Here is an 18373-nt window from a genome sequence, read left to right on the forward strand (position 1 = left end):
TCTGATTCTCAGCAGTGATGCTTTTTGTTGTTCACAAGTTACAGCTACTTTGGCTGGTATTGAGTGCTGTATTACTTTTGTTTTTTTTTTTTTTACTTCTTAGGGAAGACTTATGCCTGGCTTACAGAGCAATCTCTGACCCATACCTAATGAATTTGCTGCACATCCGTAAATCAAACAGGACTAAAGCGATCCATTCCAGAGATCTAAATATGGCCTGCAACATGAACAGGACATGCTGGAAGGACAGATCTGTCTCCCAGAGACTGTTGCATCTTTGGAATAGGCTGTTAATTCATGTGAAGCAGAGCACCTCTGTGACACTGTTCAAAAGTAACCTGACTAGTGGATGGAGCACAGTAAATTCTTACCAAGGATAGCACCCACAACCTTCCTGGATGTGGGCAGTCATTGCTTAATACAGTCCTGGGTATTGACTAGAATATCTATGGTATTAAATTGGGATGAAATGGCTAGGCTTGAAATGACCTCCAGGTCGATAGCCTAGTAACCTCCTATGATCCTATGACTAGTAGTAGTAGTACAAGCAGTAGTAGTACTACTAGTAGTAATAAAAATAGCAGTAGTATTAATTATGTACTACTGCTTGCTCAGCTCCTTGTGCAGATGATGCTGAGATTGCCCTGATTCCTGCTGGGGTTTCCAGCTTGGGCTATTTATGTCTGTGGCACAGCAGTGAGCAGGCCAAGCATGTCTTTTGGCAATACCTTTTTCTTTCTACTGTCGCATTGCAACTCTTTACTTGTGTCTGAACTATTTAGGTTTCCTTTTGCAGTTATAAGGTTTTATAACTATGCTTGATCATCTACCTATGTTAATAATAGTGACATTGCACTACCTCCTGCAGGTTTGTTTGACATGAGGAGACTATGACAAGCAGGTTGGAAACATAATACGTATGCAGGATAAATAATTTTGTCCCATTTAAAAGCTTCATAGTTGCTTTGGTTTGTATATGTTGCATATATTACTCATATAGATTATTTATGTCAGTCCTGTATAGCTGGGCAATAGTTTTGATTATACTGAAGTACAGAACATAAACATAGCTAGAAATTTATCTTCTTATTAAAGGTTTGTCAATCACCCTTGTTACTGCTGCTGACAATGTTGTAGTCTGGGTTTGCCTATGTCTGATGCTCACAGTAGCCAGCCAGTACAGGCTGGTAAGTTTTCATGCATCACTGTTACTGTTTGTATGTGCTTAACCTATTCACTGCCTCTTACCCAGTGCCATGGCATGTAGTCCATGCCTCCATCTGCCATGATCATCCCCAGCTGCAGGTTCTTCATCTGACCCTTTGTCTATGTCTGTTGGCTCTGGGTTTGGAGCTCAGAATTGCAGTTTCTGTCCTGGGACACCCTGCTGCAACTGTTTCTTGAATATGATGTTGTGTTAGATGGCATAGACTATCAGCACATACAGATATATCAAGCCATCAGAATCCATGCATGCTTTATGATATTTCTAGTCTGTATGTGCAATGCTGTAACCTTGTTCAGTAGAGTTGTGTGGGTTTCTCACTGGGGTCATGAGCCAAGGTTCCAGTGCATATCCTGCATCTCCCACAAAATGTCTTTGTCAAAAGCTGTCCCTTGAAAACCTTAGGTACAGGTCACAGGTGTGCCATATATGAGAGTCAAGGAAACTGCCAGTGTCACTTGCACAGACATTATAGATTTTACTTTGTGCATTATAGACTACCTGGCAGTTGGTGGAGTGATAGTCTTTTCTGTTTATGTACCTGTTTTCCAGTTCAATATGGGTATAGTCTATGACCCCCAGTACCTCAAGAGAATTGGCTATAACATTATCAACATTGAAATATTAGGTAGAGGCATCATTTTATATCAAAATATAAAAAATGAAAGCTGCTCCGGTGGAGTACAGGGATAAAGGCTTAACTATGGCCTAGTTGACCTGGGTTGAATTAGCAGTAGGGTGACTGATGGAGAGGACTAGAGGGATGAGTGTGCTCATCTTGGAGGAAGGGTACTCACTGGTGATGCTTCCTAAGCAGAGGCATGGTCAAAGAGGGGAGTTGCTCTTGGATGCAAGCAGTAAGTGTAGGGCAGTAGGGAAAGGAAAAAGTGGGTAGGGCATATAAAAATAGAATAAAAAAGTATATCACCAGATGGAGGCACAGATGGCTGAGCCCCCAGGGCACCCTTAAGATCTACAACTGGCTCCAGCTACACTGGAGCAACTCCAGGGTGGGTAGGAAGATACTGGTAGATATGGAGCATTAGGAATGGACCACTATCAATGAGATCCAAGGGGACCAAGAACATTATAAAACATATAAGAATGCATTTACTAATAATAAACAAATACAAAACCATTTAACAGGTAGCCCATTACATAAACACAATAATGCATTTCTGCTTCAACATTAAAGGGAAATAATAGACCTTCCAGGAGTGTAAAGGCCCATAATAAAGCTTTGCCTTGGCTATCATTCTACTCACCTCCAGGGTATTCAGACAAACCGCTGCTATCTTCTTTGCTGATCCTCTGCATGATGAACACACTTTGTATGTTGTGTACTTGCAGATTTTCTTTCTCTCTAAATATATATATATATATATATATATATATATATATATATATATATATATGTATCTAGGACTGTTAAACGAAAGTTCAACAGTCCGAATCCACTATCACAGAACACACTTTAACGAAAGAGCTTTCACCGAAAAAGCACTTTCGCTAAAGTGTGTTAAAAAAACAAACATTAAATCTACTTTTACACAAGGGGCAAGCCCCTCTGCACCCCCACACCTCCCTTACTTTAATATTCTCACTATGAGATTGCACTACAGTGGGGAAAAGGGCATTTTCCCTTATCCGCACCATAGTACGACCGGCACAACAAAAAGCATTTTTGTGCAAGTATATCATATATACATACATATATATATATATATATATATATATATATACAATTGTGGGCATGATCTGATTTGTGGGCATGAGGCATGGAACAAGTTCCTTGAATGATGGGCAGCTGTCAGGCTGTCAGATGATAGTGTGAATGAATTTAAAAAGGTAAAAAATGGGAGAAGGCTAGTTAGCTTGAGCCAATTTAATTTATGTAGAGGGGGAAAGGAGGATAGAGAGTTCTGAGTTCTAGATATGACTAGTCTGGTATTGTCAAGTCAGAATGTCTCTGTAGGTCTCTAGATATGACTAGTCTGGTATTAACTTGATTGCTATGCCATGTTTTGGTCAGATCTGAGTTTGTTGTCTATAGTCATGACGAGGAGCTTTATATGCTTAACTAGTTGGATGACTGTGTTGTTTGCTGAGAGAATGGTGAAAGGAGGGGTGGTAGGTGATTGTTTGCTATTGGTAATGAGGACTTTTATGTGTTTTACTTTTTTATTAAATAAAAAGCAGCTAACTATTTGAAGTGTTATAAGGTATCTGCAGAGCAGATTAAAGGTGAATTGTCTGCATACTGAACTACTTTAGCATGTGTTGTGGATGAGGCTAGATCATTAGAGAAGATGGTGAAAGTTGCTAAGGATGAAGGTTTCAGTTTTTTCATCATCGTTCTTATGATGTTAGTTGGGACAGGTTTGAGGTCAAAAGAGTTGTTGTTAGTTTTCACATTAGGTGGTAGAGATGGTGGGGTGGAATTGTTCCCTGTAACTACGGAGATGGTGGTGTTTATAAAGTAGGTGTTGGTTTGTGAGGCAATACTCATGCTTTGGTTATTGGTTGTTGTTTCTGGTATTGTGACTACCTGGTTGGAGGAGCGAGTTAATTGCCTGACAGAACTTTTTTGGGATTGTTTTCATATTTGTTTTGCATAGATGTATAATATGTTTTTTGTCTAGTTTGAGTTGTTTTTTTTTTTTGTTTGATTGTGGAGCTGCTGGTATGCTAACAGAGTTTTATTGTATTTTGTTTTCTGGTATTGAAACCAGATTTTGTCCCTTAATTTTTGAAGTCTAATGGTTTCTTTTGATATCCAGGACAATATTTTATTTTTAATATGACATGTACAAGTTGGTACTAAGTTATTTAGAATACCTAGAAATGTGTCATTGAAGTATGTTACGGTCTGGTTGAGTTGGAGATGATGGAGTGTTGCCCAGTTACATTTAATGAGCATGTCTAAGAATGCTTCTTGGAGAAGTTTTTGGTATTTTGTACAACTTTGTAAACTATAGTTCTGGGTGGGTGAGTTGATGATGGACTGAGTAGGTAGGTCTATGGTCACATAAATTATTTGGAAGGTATCCAGAGAGATAGTTGTGGGTGGTACGGTTAATAAATGGCCTATCTAAGATGGATTCCCTTTTGATATGTTTATCTACTTGAGTGGAAAATTGGATAGTTTTGGAGAAACACCAGTGTAAGTGTTCCAGTCTAAGTTGAAGTCGCCTGTGATAATGGTTTTGTGGGTATAGGTTGAGGCTGTCCAGGCCATAAGTTCCTCAATGGCAGTGGGAATATTGTTGGGAGGTATGTAAGTGGCAATTATGGTAATATTTTTCTTTGGGTTGATTCTGAGCCGTGTTACTAGACCTTCAAAGTTGTTATCATAAGGGTAATTGATGGGTAGGTAGTCTATGCTTAAGTTATCTTTGTTGAAGATTATAACCCCACCTCCCTTCTTCCTCATCCTGTCTAACCTGTGTATGCAATAACCTTGTGGGAGTGTATCTGGGTCTCTTATATGGGGTTTTAGCCATGTTTCTGTTGCTGTAAGAATATCTGGTGAGTATTGTGCAATGAAAGTCTGTGATTTTGTTAACTAGGCTTCTAAGATTCATGTTAATAATGAGAAGGTCTGTAGTTTTAATGTAAGGAAGGGGTGTAATGGTAGCCATGATAGTATGTTGTGCAGTATGTGGCCTGGGACTGGGGTGTATATCACCACTACAGAAAATCTGTGATAATATACATGCATGCCTGTGTGACAGTTTGGAGAGTATGTGAAGGTGTTTGCTGAAGTGGTTAGTGGTATTGCTGACAACTACATGTTTGAAGTGGAAGTATGCAATAGGTGTGTGATTGTAGAGTTGGGAGGAGATGCCAAGGTAGGAGAGTGAGGAGTGGATGGTATTAGTACAATATAGTGTGGGGCTATGGACATGTTGTACCTGTAGGTGACTGTAGGATGTTACATAGTATGCAGATAGCAGTAGGGTATAGAGTGTAGCCAGGATAAAGAGCATGGTGTGTATTCTTTGTTTTGGAAAGTTAGGTTAGCTTGAATGTGTGATAAAGCAGTTGTAGGGACAGAGGGGTGTTAGTGTAGTGTGGTGGAACTAGAGTGATTAAGGACAGTTGCATTGAGTTGTGTGAGGGGAGGGAGGAGTGTTACAAATAGCGTATTTGTTAATTGAGGCGTGACTGGTGGACGGAGGGTGATTGCTGATTGGGAGAAGTTAGGGGGAGTGGGTAGTGTAGGAGAGCGGAGTGAAACTGAGCATAATGAGGGCGAACAGAGTAAGCTGGTCCCCCTCAGAGATGAGTGCAAAGAAAAACAATCAGTATGAGAAGTGGAAACTTTGGAGCTGTAAGGTAAGTGAAAGCAGGAGAAAGCAAGGAAGAGGTAGAAGAAGGAAGGTAGGAGTATAACCAGATAGTTGCAGAAACATTACTTTTATGGCCTTGGTGTGTAAGTAAATCAACAAAGGAAGGTAAATCTATTTAGGGGAAAAATAACCAAAGTAAATGATACTAGCCTTACTTTACAAGAATTACAATGGGGAGGCAGATTTATTTGGGACAGGATACGGCAAATATAATATTAGTTGCTCCATCTAGTGGTGAGATACAAAGCTATAGTTGCCTGGGGTGGGGGAGAGCCCTTTTAGGTGTGTGCACTGGCCAAACCAATGTTTAAAAAACAGCTAGTAAAAGCACCAAATCTGCTACTAAAAAGAATTGTTAACATTCTATCACAATGTTTAATAAATAAATATTAAAGGACCATATTTGCTAATAATAAGAAATGTCTTTTCTGGTGGGTATCCTTATTAAAAAGTGTTATTCTTGGCTTGTAGTAGTGGTTTTCTTTGGTAATGTTGCAGTAGCTGGGGGGGGGGGTGAAAGCTGCGATGATAAAGGCAGGCCAAGTGTGCTGTAAAAAGACATGATAACTGATGTTAGGAATATGGCTAGTTATTGCAAAGTGCACAACACCTCAGTGAACAGTAAAGCAAAAGGAGTGAGGGTGAGCTGACTGAGTGCGGATGTGTTTTATTAGGAGAGGTGCAAAGGAACCTAGAGAGGCTGTAAGGGGATTAGTGGTGTATGTGGTGTGAGCATGCAATGACTGAGAGAGACAGAAGTTTAACAGACCATGATGTACTGACCACTGATATCAGGGCTTGTAGTGGATTAGATATCAGGCAGAAATCATATAATAGTAACAGTAAAACACATACTTATGAAGTCATTTCTCAAAATAACAGTGCAGTAGGCAATAATTGGTTAGAACACATCTGAAGATAACACAGAACACACACTTATGTAGAACTGTAATATTAAGTAATACAGAAGAGCACTGATCAATAGAGGCCAATGAAGCTTGCCAGTTGCCAACAGGGAACAAGGGTTTTCATCTCTGGTAACTTAAAACACTGCTTTAATAAATGGAATATGTGTAGTTGCCACTTCTAAGAATAATTAGGGAAAGGATACTGGCAAGTACACAAAACAGTCAATACCAGTTAAGGAGCATTACATTACACGAGTCGCCAGCCAAAGCCCATTGTAAGCATAACAGCATATTTAACAGCAAGCAGTTCATGTAGTAAAAGCAGGCTCTGCTTCAGTTAGTCCCCTGGACTATTGTAAGCATAACAGCACATTTAACAGCAAACAGTTCATGTAGTAAAAGCAGGCTCTGCTTCAGTTAGTCCCCTGGACTATTGTAAGCATAACAACATATTTAACAGCAAGCAGTTCATGTAGTAAAAGCAGTCGCTACTTCAGTTAGTCCCCTGGACTATTGTAAGCATAACAACATATTTAACAGCAAACAGTTCATGTAGTAAAAGCAGTCGCTACTTCAGTTAGTCCCCTGGACTATTGTAAGCATAACAACATATTTAACAGCAAACAGTTCATGTAGTAAAAGCAGTCTCTGCTTCAGTTAGTCCCCTGGACTATTGTAAGCATAACAACATATTTAACAGCAAACAGTTTATGTAGTAAAAGCAGTCGCTACTTCAGTTAGTTCTCTAGACTACATACAATTAGCTGAATACTTTAGTTGGAAAGCATAAAAATGCCTATTGACCCCAGTGCACAACAAATATTTGAGAATTGCTTAAACAATTGCAGGCACTTACTTGTGGGCATGCATACTGAAAAGGTGCTGGGGAGAACTTCGTCACTACAAGCAGACCAAAAATAACTATTTCAAAATGGTGCCGCTCAAGAAGACCCACTAATATAGACTAGTCATTGTGCATGGGGGAGGGGGGAGTCAGAGGAGGGAGATACAAAATGGGGGAAGGTAGAACCAGAAAAGGCAGGTAGAGTTATGTTCCGCTCCCTCAGAGATAAGTGCAAAGAAAAACAATTAGTATGAGAAGGGGAAAACTTGGAGCTGTAAGGTAAGTGAAAGCAGGAGAAAGCAAGGAAGAGACAGAGGCAGAAAGGCAGGACTGTAACCAGATAGTTGCAGAAACATTACTTTTATGGCCTTGGTGTGTAAGTAAATCAACAAAGGAAGGCAAATCTATTTTGGGGAAAAATATACCAAGTAAATAGTACTAGCCTTACTTTACAAGAATTCCACTGGGGAGGCAGATTTATTTGGGACCGGATATAGCAAGTATAATGTTAGTTGCGCCATCTAGTGGTGAGAGATGAAGCTATAGTTGCCTGGGGTGGGGGAGAGCCCTTTCAGGTGTGCACACCAGCCAAAAATGTTTAAAAATAACTAGTAAAAGAACCAAATTTGCTATTAAAAAAATTAACATCCAGTCACAATGTTTAAAACATAATTATTAAAGGACCAAATTTGCTAATAATAAGAATTGTAAACATCCAGTCACCTATGCAGACTTTTCTAGTGGGTATCCTTATTAAAAAAGTGTTATTCTTTGCTTGAAATAACTAGGAAGTAACCAGACCATAGCAGTGGTTTTATTTGCAATGTTGCGGTTGCTTGGGGGGGGGACCCAAGCTGTGATGATAAAGGCAGACCAAGTGTGCTGTGGGCGTGCACACTGTAAAGGTGCTGGGGAGAGCTTCCTCACCATGAGCAGGCTAAAATAACTGTTTATAGTTATATAAAATAACATGTTAGTTTGAGATCTGCCTGTAATGTAACTAGATAGCTGTTGCATTACAGGCAAATCTCAAACTAACATGGTTGAAAATGGTTGATAAATATTTTGTCAAACTAACATGTTATGTATGTGCATATACATATATAAGTTTACTACCAAAATGTGGAATGCCACTTTAACGATTACCGTTCAGTTGAATGCTTACTTAAAAAAAAACATAATACTGAGCTAAAGCACATCGAAGTACACATATCCAAAAAACAGTTTTGTTTTGCTGTTGTGAGTCTGATGTTCTGTAAAACATTAATTTTCATTTGCTAATGTTCAGTCAATGTTATGACATTCATTGCAAGCTGACAATTTTTAATCAGAGGTTCATAATAAAGATGTATTAACTGTGGAATGGTCGACTGCCTAGTAATGAACGTACTGTCTTCAGAACTTGTCGGAAGCGAGTTACTGTGTATTATTATAGGAATTGTTTTCACGGTAATGTTAATGTTTCCCTGTCAATAAATGCCATATTGAGGTTTTAAATGTTATACAGCATTAAAAAATGGTTTTAGAGAGTGCAGATTGTGTTCCTGGTACTGTTGATAATGTATACAAAACTGTTATATCCCAGAAAGGACGTACGTTGCTGTGTGTTGATGGATATCAATATTATTTGGAGAAGAGTACTGAGTATAAAAATTATTGGTGTTGTGTTAGAAAATGTAAAGTGCAAAGGAAGATGTGTAACAGCAGTAGTTGATAGGGAAAAGTTGGAGAAAAATTCGGGTCATTTTCATGCACCAGATCTGGTGAAAGTGGATGTGTTTAAAATTTGCAAAAAATTAAAAGATGTGCAGAGAAGTCAATTAAAGATCCATGTAAAATAGTGTCTGAAGTGTTAGCAAGTACCTACCTGTGCATGCGTAGTGAATACATTGCCAAATAGTTCAGCCCTTAAGCAGAGTGTTAGTAGGATAAGATAAAAGAAAAGGCAGCAAATGTTCGCTGATGTATGTTCACTGAGAGCTGAAAGGTGAAATGTAGTGTTATTATTACCACTGAAGAGAACCTACAGATGTTACGCTCTGCTGATACTTGTAGATAGCACATTTTCTATAAGTACAAGGGAATGTAAGCAAGCATACAGTATACACTGTTGCTTACAAGGTGGTGTCAGTAGAAAAATTATCCGAGTTGTGTATGGCATCTTGCCTTCCAAATCTGAGGAAAATTATGACTTATTTTGGTACTGAGTATTACAGTTACATTTCCATTACATTTTTGAATTAAAGCCACATATGGTTCTAAGTGATTTTGACAAAGAAGCCATTAACAGTATTAAACATAATTTACCAAATAGTCTTGTAAAATGATGTTGGTTTCATCTGTGTCAGATAATTAGGAGACAAGTACAGAAATTGCATTTGGCATCCAAGTTTGGCAGCAATACACAGTTCGCTATGCTTTGTAAGCAGATTCCTGCTTTAGCATTTTTGTCACCTGAATGTCTTCCATCTGCATTTGTGGATATTGAAAATGATATACCTGCTTTGGGTAAACCATTATGTGTTCTTTTCAAAGAAAATTACATCCTAGGGAAATCAAGATGGTACGGGATACATAGTGCTACCTCAGAAAAGGATACCTCTACTCTTTGAAGTAAACTTTTGGAATCAGTGGGTTACCTGCACTTTAGGTTATCCATGTAGTCAAAATGCTGTTGAAGTGTGGCATAGACGATTGTGTAGCATATAGCTAAACATAACTTGTATATATTAGATGTGTTGCATGCCATACAGCTGGAACAAAATCATGTGGAAGATTTAAAGAGTAGATTACTATGCAGTTTACCTCCTTCTTCCAAGAGACATTGATTAATTGACAAAGAATCTATATTCGAATGCCTTTTATCCAGATGAGAGCAGTTAAACTTCATATGGATTCACTGAATTGGCTGCTCAATATTGCACATTCTAACATGTTTTCAGCATGAAATAAGTAGTAGCTATAGCAGCCTTTTGGTACATATATATTTTTACTAAATGTCTGTAGTAATAGAAAATTTAAAAAGTTCATATGCATCTGGTTATGATATCGTGAAAGCACAATGGGTGTTTTGGTGTATATTTCTTGTTGTAAATGTATGATATAAATTTAAAATTAGCACCACTGTTTTCCATCGCCAATCAACAGTGAATTATTCTTCAAGCAGGTATAAGCAATTGGAACATCTGCCATGTTTATTTTCCAAGTGGCTATTTCATTTATACAGTTTAAATCAAGAGATACCATCTACATGTTTACTATATTCATGCTTCAGTTATGTATATGTTCATAGGTTCATATGTAGGTACTAGGCTATTGGCCCTAGGGCCTATATAAGCCTAACCAAAAAGGTACCCTGGCTTTTGCCATCCAAGAAAATTATTTTCCTATGCCCCTGTTGAGCAGAGCCACAGAAGTGATCCCCAGGGTGAATTTCCTAACTCCCATCCAATCATCAAGATTTTTCTTAAAGAATGCTAATGAGGAGCTTTGTTGGATATAGATAGGTAGTTTGTACCAGAGTATGGGAAGTCTCTGGGACAGGAATCTATCCCTCCAGCATGTCCTGCTTATTGTGATGACCAGGTTTAGATCCCTGGAGCATGCAGCTCAGAGGGATTAGGATTTCTTTAAGTGAAGCATGTTCAATAGCTCTGAGTTTGACATAGATTTGTATGTTAGGCAGAGATCACCTCTGAGTAGGCGATATGCGACGGAGTAAAGACGGCCTGAATAGGCATCTGTTTGAAGCCAGTAATCCTCTTTGTGAGGTATTTCTGTGGCCTTTCCAGTTGTTGTAGATGTGTTGTGAGGTACATACCAAAAGGGGCACTGTATTCTATAATAGGTCTAATGAGTGATGAGTAGAGGGGAACAATGACCTGATTTTTCCTGGATGAGAAACCTTTTGTGATGAGGTATGCCATGTAGAAGTATTTCCTAACTACTGTGGTGATGTGATTATCAAAGGAGAGACTACTGTCCACCTGTGTCCCAAGGTTTCTTATCAGTGTTAAGTAGACTACTGCCTATGTGGTAGTTCATGGGTACAGAGTATTTGCCAAAAGGGATGACAATGCACTTTTTGGCATTGAGCTTGAGGCCATAACTTTGACACCAGGCATCTGACTCAATGAGGCCCTTTTGTAGGATGTCCACATCGTTAGGAGTTTTGATTATGGTTCTTAGTTTGCAGTCATCTGCGAACTTCGTTAGCCAAAGACCTTCTGTGTTAGCTTGTACTTCAGAGAAGTAGATACCAAACAGGAGAGGACCCATGACTGAACCCTGTGGTACTCCACTTGTCACTGATCTGAATTTGGATTTGGAGTTTGCTACTTTTACAGTTTGGGTCCTGTCAGTGAGCCAGTTGGCAACCCATCTTGTGACATAGGGAGTTATACCTACTTTAGTGAGTTTATCTATAATTCCAGAATGGGGGATGGTGTCAAAAGCCTTGGCGAGATCTAGATAGGCTGTGTGAACCACCTTACCCTCATCTACGGCTATGGTGTCCACTTCAAAGAAGTCTATCAGGTTTAGGAAACATGATCTGCCTTTTACAAACCCGAACTGGGTGGGGTCCAGAGTTTGGAGATTACCAATGTCATTGTTTATAAGTTCCATGATGATACATTCCATAGCCTTGCAGACCAGGCTCGTCAGGCTAATGGGGCAGTAGTTCCCGGGGTCCATGGTGGCTCCACCTTTGTGGAGTGGGATGACCATCACTGTGTGCCATTCAGTGGGCACAAAGCCTGAGGTAAGGCTATGATTGAACATGGTACTTAGGTGGGGTGTCAGTTCATTCTGCAGTTCATGTAGAATGCAGCCTGGGATGTTGTCAGTTCACATGGATGCTGTGTTCTTGGCTTTGGAGAGTGTGGTTTTTACCTGTGCAGCTGTGATTACAGGAACTTTGCATTCTTCTGGTATAGAGATGGGCCCTTTGGAGGGTGAGAGGGCTAAAGTTAGCACTGAACCTATCTACCAGAATGTTGGCAATATAAGTTGGTTCTGTATATTTAGTGCCATTGTGCTATAACTTAGAGCAGATCTGAGTGTTGCCATTGAGATTCTTTACATAGCTATAGAATACTTTGTGGTTATCTTTATAATCAGTGGTGATTTTGTTTTCGTAACCAGCTTTGGAGGATTTTTTGAGGGATCTCAGCTTCTTACTGAGGCTGACCAGGGAGTTCCTCCAATCATGGGATTTTTCTCTTTTTTTCAACAGTTTCTTTCTTCTGTTGTAGAGTTTGTTTATGGCAGGGGACCACCAGATTGGCTTCCTTTTTTTGGAGGATAGCATCTTGGTTCTGTTAGGGATTGCACGATCCATGCACTTGTGTAAGTGCTTATAAAGTGCATTTGTGTAGGATTCAGCAGTCGTACCTCTATTGTCCATCTGCATGGGTTTCATGAAGTTTGCCACTTCTTTCTTAAGAAGCATGAAGTTGGCTTTGGAGAAATTTTTATGGTGGTTTGCCTAATGGGGGGTGGGGGGGTCGGGATGTGGATGTCTAGGTTGATTAGCTTGTGGTCGGATCTGACCAACGAGGAACTGACCTCTGGTGTGGAACACCGGTTGCCCATGTTGGTAATGACCAGGTCTAAGATATTGCTGTCCCTAGTGGGGGTGTGGATAAGCTGATCCAAGGCATTGGAATTTATGAATTCCCGAAAACGTTGAGCAAAAGAGTTGGTACATGAGTCATTTTCCCAGTTAATGGTGGGGTAGTTGAAATCGCCAATTATTAGAGTGTGAGGTTGTTCCCTAATATTTTCCAGTGTATCAAGAAATGAGGAGTGGGAATGCTGGGGCATGGTGGGGGATCTGTAGTAAGCTGCAATTTGGATTGCAGTCTTGCCCAGAGTTAGTTGCACTTGGATAATCTCGGATGCATTATGCTAAGCAACTAGCCTGGAGGTGTGGATATCCTTAATGAATATGCACACACCTCTGCCTTTAGTGTTTCAGTCCAGGTTAGGTAGCCAAAAGGTGTGGTATGAATTATAGCCTGGTAATACAGGGTTGCTCTCTGGAGCCTTGAACTAGGTCTCTGTCACTGCACAGATGTCGATGTTCTCCATTTTAAGGAGTGCCTCGAGTGAGTACATTTTGAGGTTTAGACTTCTAGCATTGAGTAGCATTACCCTCAGAATTTGCTTGCTTGCACCTCTTATGGTGGTGAATTTGTCATTTGAACCTTGCCTAAAAAAGGCACTATAGGGGTGGCAAGAGTCTTAGCCAGTATCTGGAATCCCAAGGGTGACAGGTGCAGGCCATCTCTGGCAAAGCATCGTGGTCTGTCAATCATGTCATCCCAGGCAGACAGATACTGGATCCCTTAGAATGACACCAGAAGCTTAGTCAATTGTTGAAGTCAATCATTTTGTCCTTGTACTGTGGTATCATTCTGGGTGATGGCAGGATGCTACTCAGGGCTAGGGTCATACCTGCCTGGGCTACAAGATCTGAAGGCCCCTCCATGTCTCTTTTCATGTAGTCCAGGGTGGTACGTCTCAGGTCATTTGCACCAACATGGACAATGACAGTCATATTTGCACTTGTTGTGGAGTGACCTGAGTGCATGCTTTATGTGGCGGATCCTGGCACCTGACAGGCAGCTGACAGTAACTTTCTCCTTGTTTAGCCTGGTGAGTGGAACATCAGTGTGCCTGACTATAGAGTCACCTATGACTAGAGTGTTGGGTACGTTGTTATGCCTTATTGGCTGTGGTTGAGTGGCACACTGAGTTTGTGGGCTATGTGTCTTTTGGGTTGTGTTGGGGGGTGGAGGTTACTTGCGTTTCTGCTTTGGAGGTCCCTGTTGCTTGGGAAGATTTTTATTGAAAGCCTCTGCTAATGCAGGTGTGTGTTTTGTGTTTCTATGTCTGTGCTTTGGTGGTGTAGGGTTTGAGGGACTGTGATGAGTGTGGTGTGGTGCAAGTGTTTCCCTTCTCCTCTTGACTGTCTAGTCCAGTCTTGGGTGAAGAGAGCTTTGCTTCCAGTTTGGCTATGTAAGTGCATCTCTCACAGGTTGTAGTGTTGAGTGGTATGAGGAGAGGGTTGTCTGTGTACATGGGTCAATTGCTGCATTGCTCCAAGATGCCCAGATTCATCAGGTAGACAGGAGAAAATACCGAGAGCTGACCCTTAGACATGCCTGGATAGGTGCTTATTTATTAAGTACTAAATACTGTTTTCCTGTAGACAAGTGAGGAAAGTTGAGTGCTGTAGTAATTTCTAGCTTATTTAGTGCTGACAATGAGTTCTGTATAAGTGCTGAGCTCAAAGAAACAGATTAGATTGCTAAAACTAAAACTGTCTAGATTTAAGGGAAAATTCGAAGAGCAGTCTTTATGTTGCTGGGAATACTTTAACCCTAGCTTAGCGGCAATGCATAAAGTGTTTTTTTTTTTTGTTTTGTTTTTTTTTTAGATAAGCTTCCTAGTGCTTACCACTCCTACTGATAAGCTAGAAGGCTTCCCTCCAACACAGAAAGGCTTGGGGTTTTAGAAACTTACAAACAGTCCTAGATACAGAAAATTTGTATCTGGACTAGACTACTTACAGGAAAGGCAGGAAACAAGCTTAGAATTTTTTTTTTGGTAAAGTGGAAAGGGAGAAAGAAGGAGCAGAAGATAATTCAAGGTTAAGAAACTAAGTGGGTTGGCCTTCTCAAATGTTCTCCCTGTATTAGGTAGAATGAAGTAATGACACTAGACTGGGAGGAGTGTCCCAGATTAAATTTTCAGTAGGGGGTGGGCAACTGTAAAACCACCAAGTATAAGAACAGGATACCAATTGGTAGGGAGGGTGGGAAACAAAAATCAGAACAAGCAAACCCAAACAGATGCTTAACAATTTTATAAAATTTATAGTTAATACCTCACACACGTGAAACTAGCTAGAAAAGTATGCAGCAGACAATAAAAGTGCTATAAATAACATGTAGAAATAAGCAGAAAACAGGATACTTAGTTATATATTACAAATCAGTTTGCACAGTTCCCTTCCTCCGTTTAGCTCAGTGTTAAATGGCAGAAACACTCGCAAGTTAACTTCTTAAGTAACAAAGTTGAAACCTGAAACAATTTTAAAAAAAAGCTTGAAAGAACCAATGAGGTGCTTACTCCAAGCCGTAGTCCAGGTAACCCCAATCAGCTAATGACCATAAACACTTCACTCTCACTGAAATGCTATACTAGCCTTGGCTAAACTAAGATGGCCTGGAACATGTGTTCAGACACACAGCCTCTATCAACAAACAGCTAAGCCCAAAACACAAGCCTGAATATGGACAATGCTACAACTACCCACACTACTTAGGTAAAAAAAAAATCTTCAGAAATGTTTAAACAGATAAAGGAGTAAGGAGACTCTAGAGAATGTTTTTAACTGCAAACAATTAAGTTATAGGATACACTCCTTGGCAGTAGATCAGAACAAACAAATCCAAACAGATGCTCAACAACTGTAGAAAATTTCAAGTTAATACCTCACACACAGTGAAACTAGCTAGAAAAGAATGCAGCAGACAATAAAAATGCTATAAATAACATGTAAAAATAAGCAAAAACAGGATACTTAATGTTATATATCACAAATCATTTTGCTCAGTACCCTTTCTCTGATTAGCTCAGTGTGAAATGGCAGAAACACTCATAAGCTAACTTCTTAAGTAACAAAGTTGAAACCTGAAACAACTTTAAAAATAAAAAAAGCTCGAAAGAACCAATGAGGTGCTTACTCCAAGCTGTAGTCCAGGTAACCCCAATCAGCCAATGACCATGAACACTTTACTCTCACTGAAATGGTATACTGGCTTTGGCTAAACTAAGATGGCCTGGAACATGTTCTCAGACACACAGCCTCTACCAACAAACAACTAGGCCCAAAACACAAGCCTGAATATGGACAATGCTACAACTACCCACACTACTTAGGTAGGAAAAACTGCAGAAATATTTTAATAGATAAAGGAGCAAGGAGACTCTGGAGAATGCTTTTAACAGCAAACAATTAAGTTATATGATACATTCGCTGGCAGGAAATCAGAACTAACAAACCCAAACAGATGCTTAACATGGATCACATATTTTGTTAGGAAGTGATTTTCAGATTTAAACGATATCAGAGACTGACACTCAGTTGACTGGAATATTTAAGCAGAATACGTAACTAAACTTGAGTTAAAATTATACATAAAGGAATTATTACATACAGCAAGGTGGTAAACAGAAATAAAATGCAGATTAATTAATATAAAAAAGAATGGGAACTGTAAAGACACTGAACAGGAAAAGAAGCCACAGTATAATTTGAATTAATAAAAAGGTATGCATGGCTATTAACTTATACATGCAAGTCACAAATAAAAAATAAATAAAAAGATATAAAGAAGTAAAGAGTATCACTAGAGCACTACAGAATGAAAAGGAAATGCATGGAAGACTTCTTTCAGTAAAGTTTGATTAAGCAGACGTACAAGTGAAAAACAAAAATAAAGTAAAGAGAGTATCACTACAGCAGTAAAGAGCACAACTGACATAAAGGCAAGACTGCTTTTAGTTATGTAAATGGTGCTTATTACATGTAGGAGTGAGAAACTGAAAAGAAAGTATCAGTAAAGTACTACAGAAGGTCCCACAGCTGCAACAAGTGGATTTCTAATATTTCGAATATTTTTGAATGCTGATCATTTGTGGTATTAGTTTTTGACATTTTTCAATTATGATATTACAGAAATCAACATTAATTGTCGATCACTTAATCAAAAATTTTTCAACATTCAACGTTTTGATAGTAAAGCTATAAAATATATATATATATATATATATATATATATATATAAAAAAAAAAATAGAAAGAGAGGTCTACTTTGGAAGCTCAAAGTTTCAAAACTTTGAACTTCATATGGTCAAGACCATAATATCGATGTTTTGAAACTTTGAATGGTTTAAAGGAAAATTGCACCCAAAAACTGGAAAAAAACATATGTTTCTCAGCAAATCTTGAACTTTGCTGCATTGCTAATGTGTCTGTATAAAAGCAGATGGTTACTGTTATTTTCCAGCTTGTTATACCCCACAATGATCCAAAGGAGGCTGCCATGGCTAGCATGATTTTTTTTATAGTCAATGACTTCACCTTCTTGATGTCATGTTAGAAGGGCAGAAAGAAATCCCTATGATGAAGGGATTTACTGTGTTTTTTTTTTTGTCATCTGTTTACAGCAGTACTGTGACTGCCTAATTTTCACTATCAGCATCAATCTGCATTTTTAATTATTTTGCTTCTTTTGATTTTCATTAGTAGCCATCTCTGTTACACAATTTGAAGGAACGTTTGAATGACAGGCTTTAAAATGTAGTTGAGTATGTAAATTGTTCTTTTCAAAGTAACAACTGCAGTTAAGTGCTCAGATGTGAGAAATCTGACTCGTGATTAATAGTTATTACTTGGGCTGAAATGGTTTGTAGTGCATTCAGTTTTAAATATTAAAGCTAGAATTAAAATCTTTAATGTTAATCTTTCTCTAACTCACTGACTTGTCTCAACAAAACAATGTACACAATGCAAAATAGAAGAAACATGCACTTTTACAGAAATTACAGTGCAGAAAAACGCAAAATCAAATACTGACAAAGTAAGTAAGAGTTAGATGAACATATTTGCTTTCTTTCTTTCTTTGTGGTACTGAATTTTCTTTGTGGTGAGAAAGACATTTGCATCTGAAAACTAAACTTGAAAGGCCTGCCTTTGTTCAGAATCTAGGTTACACTGTTTGCCGGCATCACACCTCAGATAATCTGTAACTTATAATGCACATTTAAATGCCATTGTTTGAGATGTTGTTTTATTAATGGCTCTGTAGTTGGGATAAGTCGCCTAACTTTATTACTCTGCCACACTTAGTAGCCTTTGTGACATAACAGATGAGACAAATGCAGGAAAGAAAGGCAAACATAATTATTAAATGATGCTGTTTTGTATGCAACGCGTTTAATGTTGGAATACAGAGAATGAAAACCACTT

Source organism: Protopterus annectens, chromosome 10.part0, assembly GCF_019279795.1.
Source record: "Protopterus annectens isolate FY-2018-M chromosome 10.part0, PAN1.0, whole genome shotgun sequence".
NCBI lineage: Eukaryota > Metazoa > Chordata > Ceratodontiformes > Protopteridae > Protopterus > Protopterus annectens.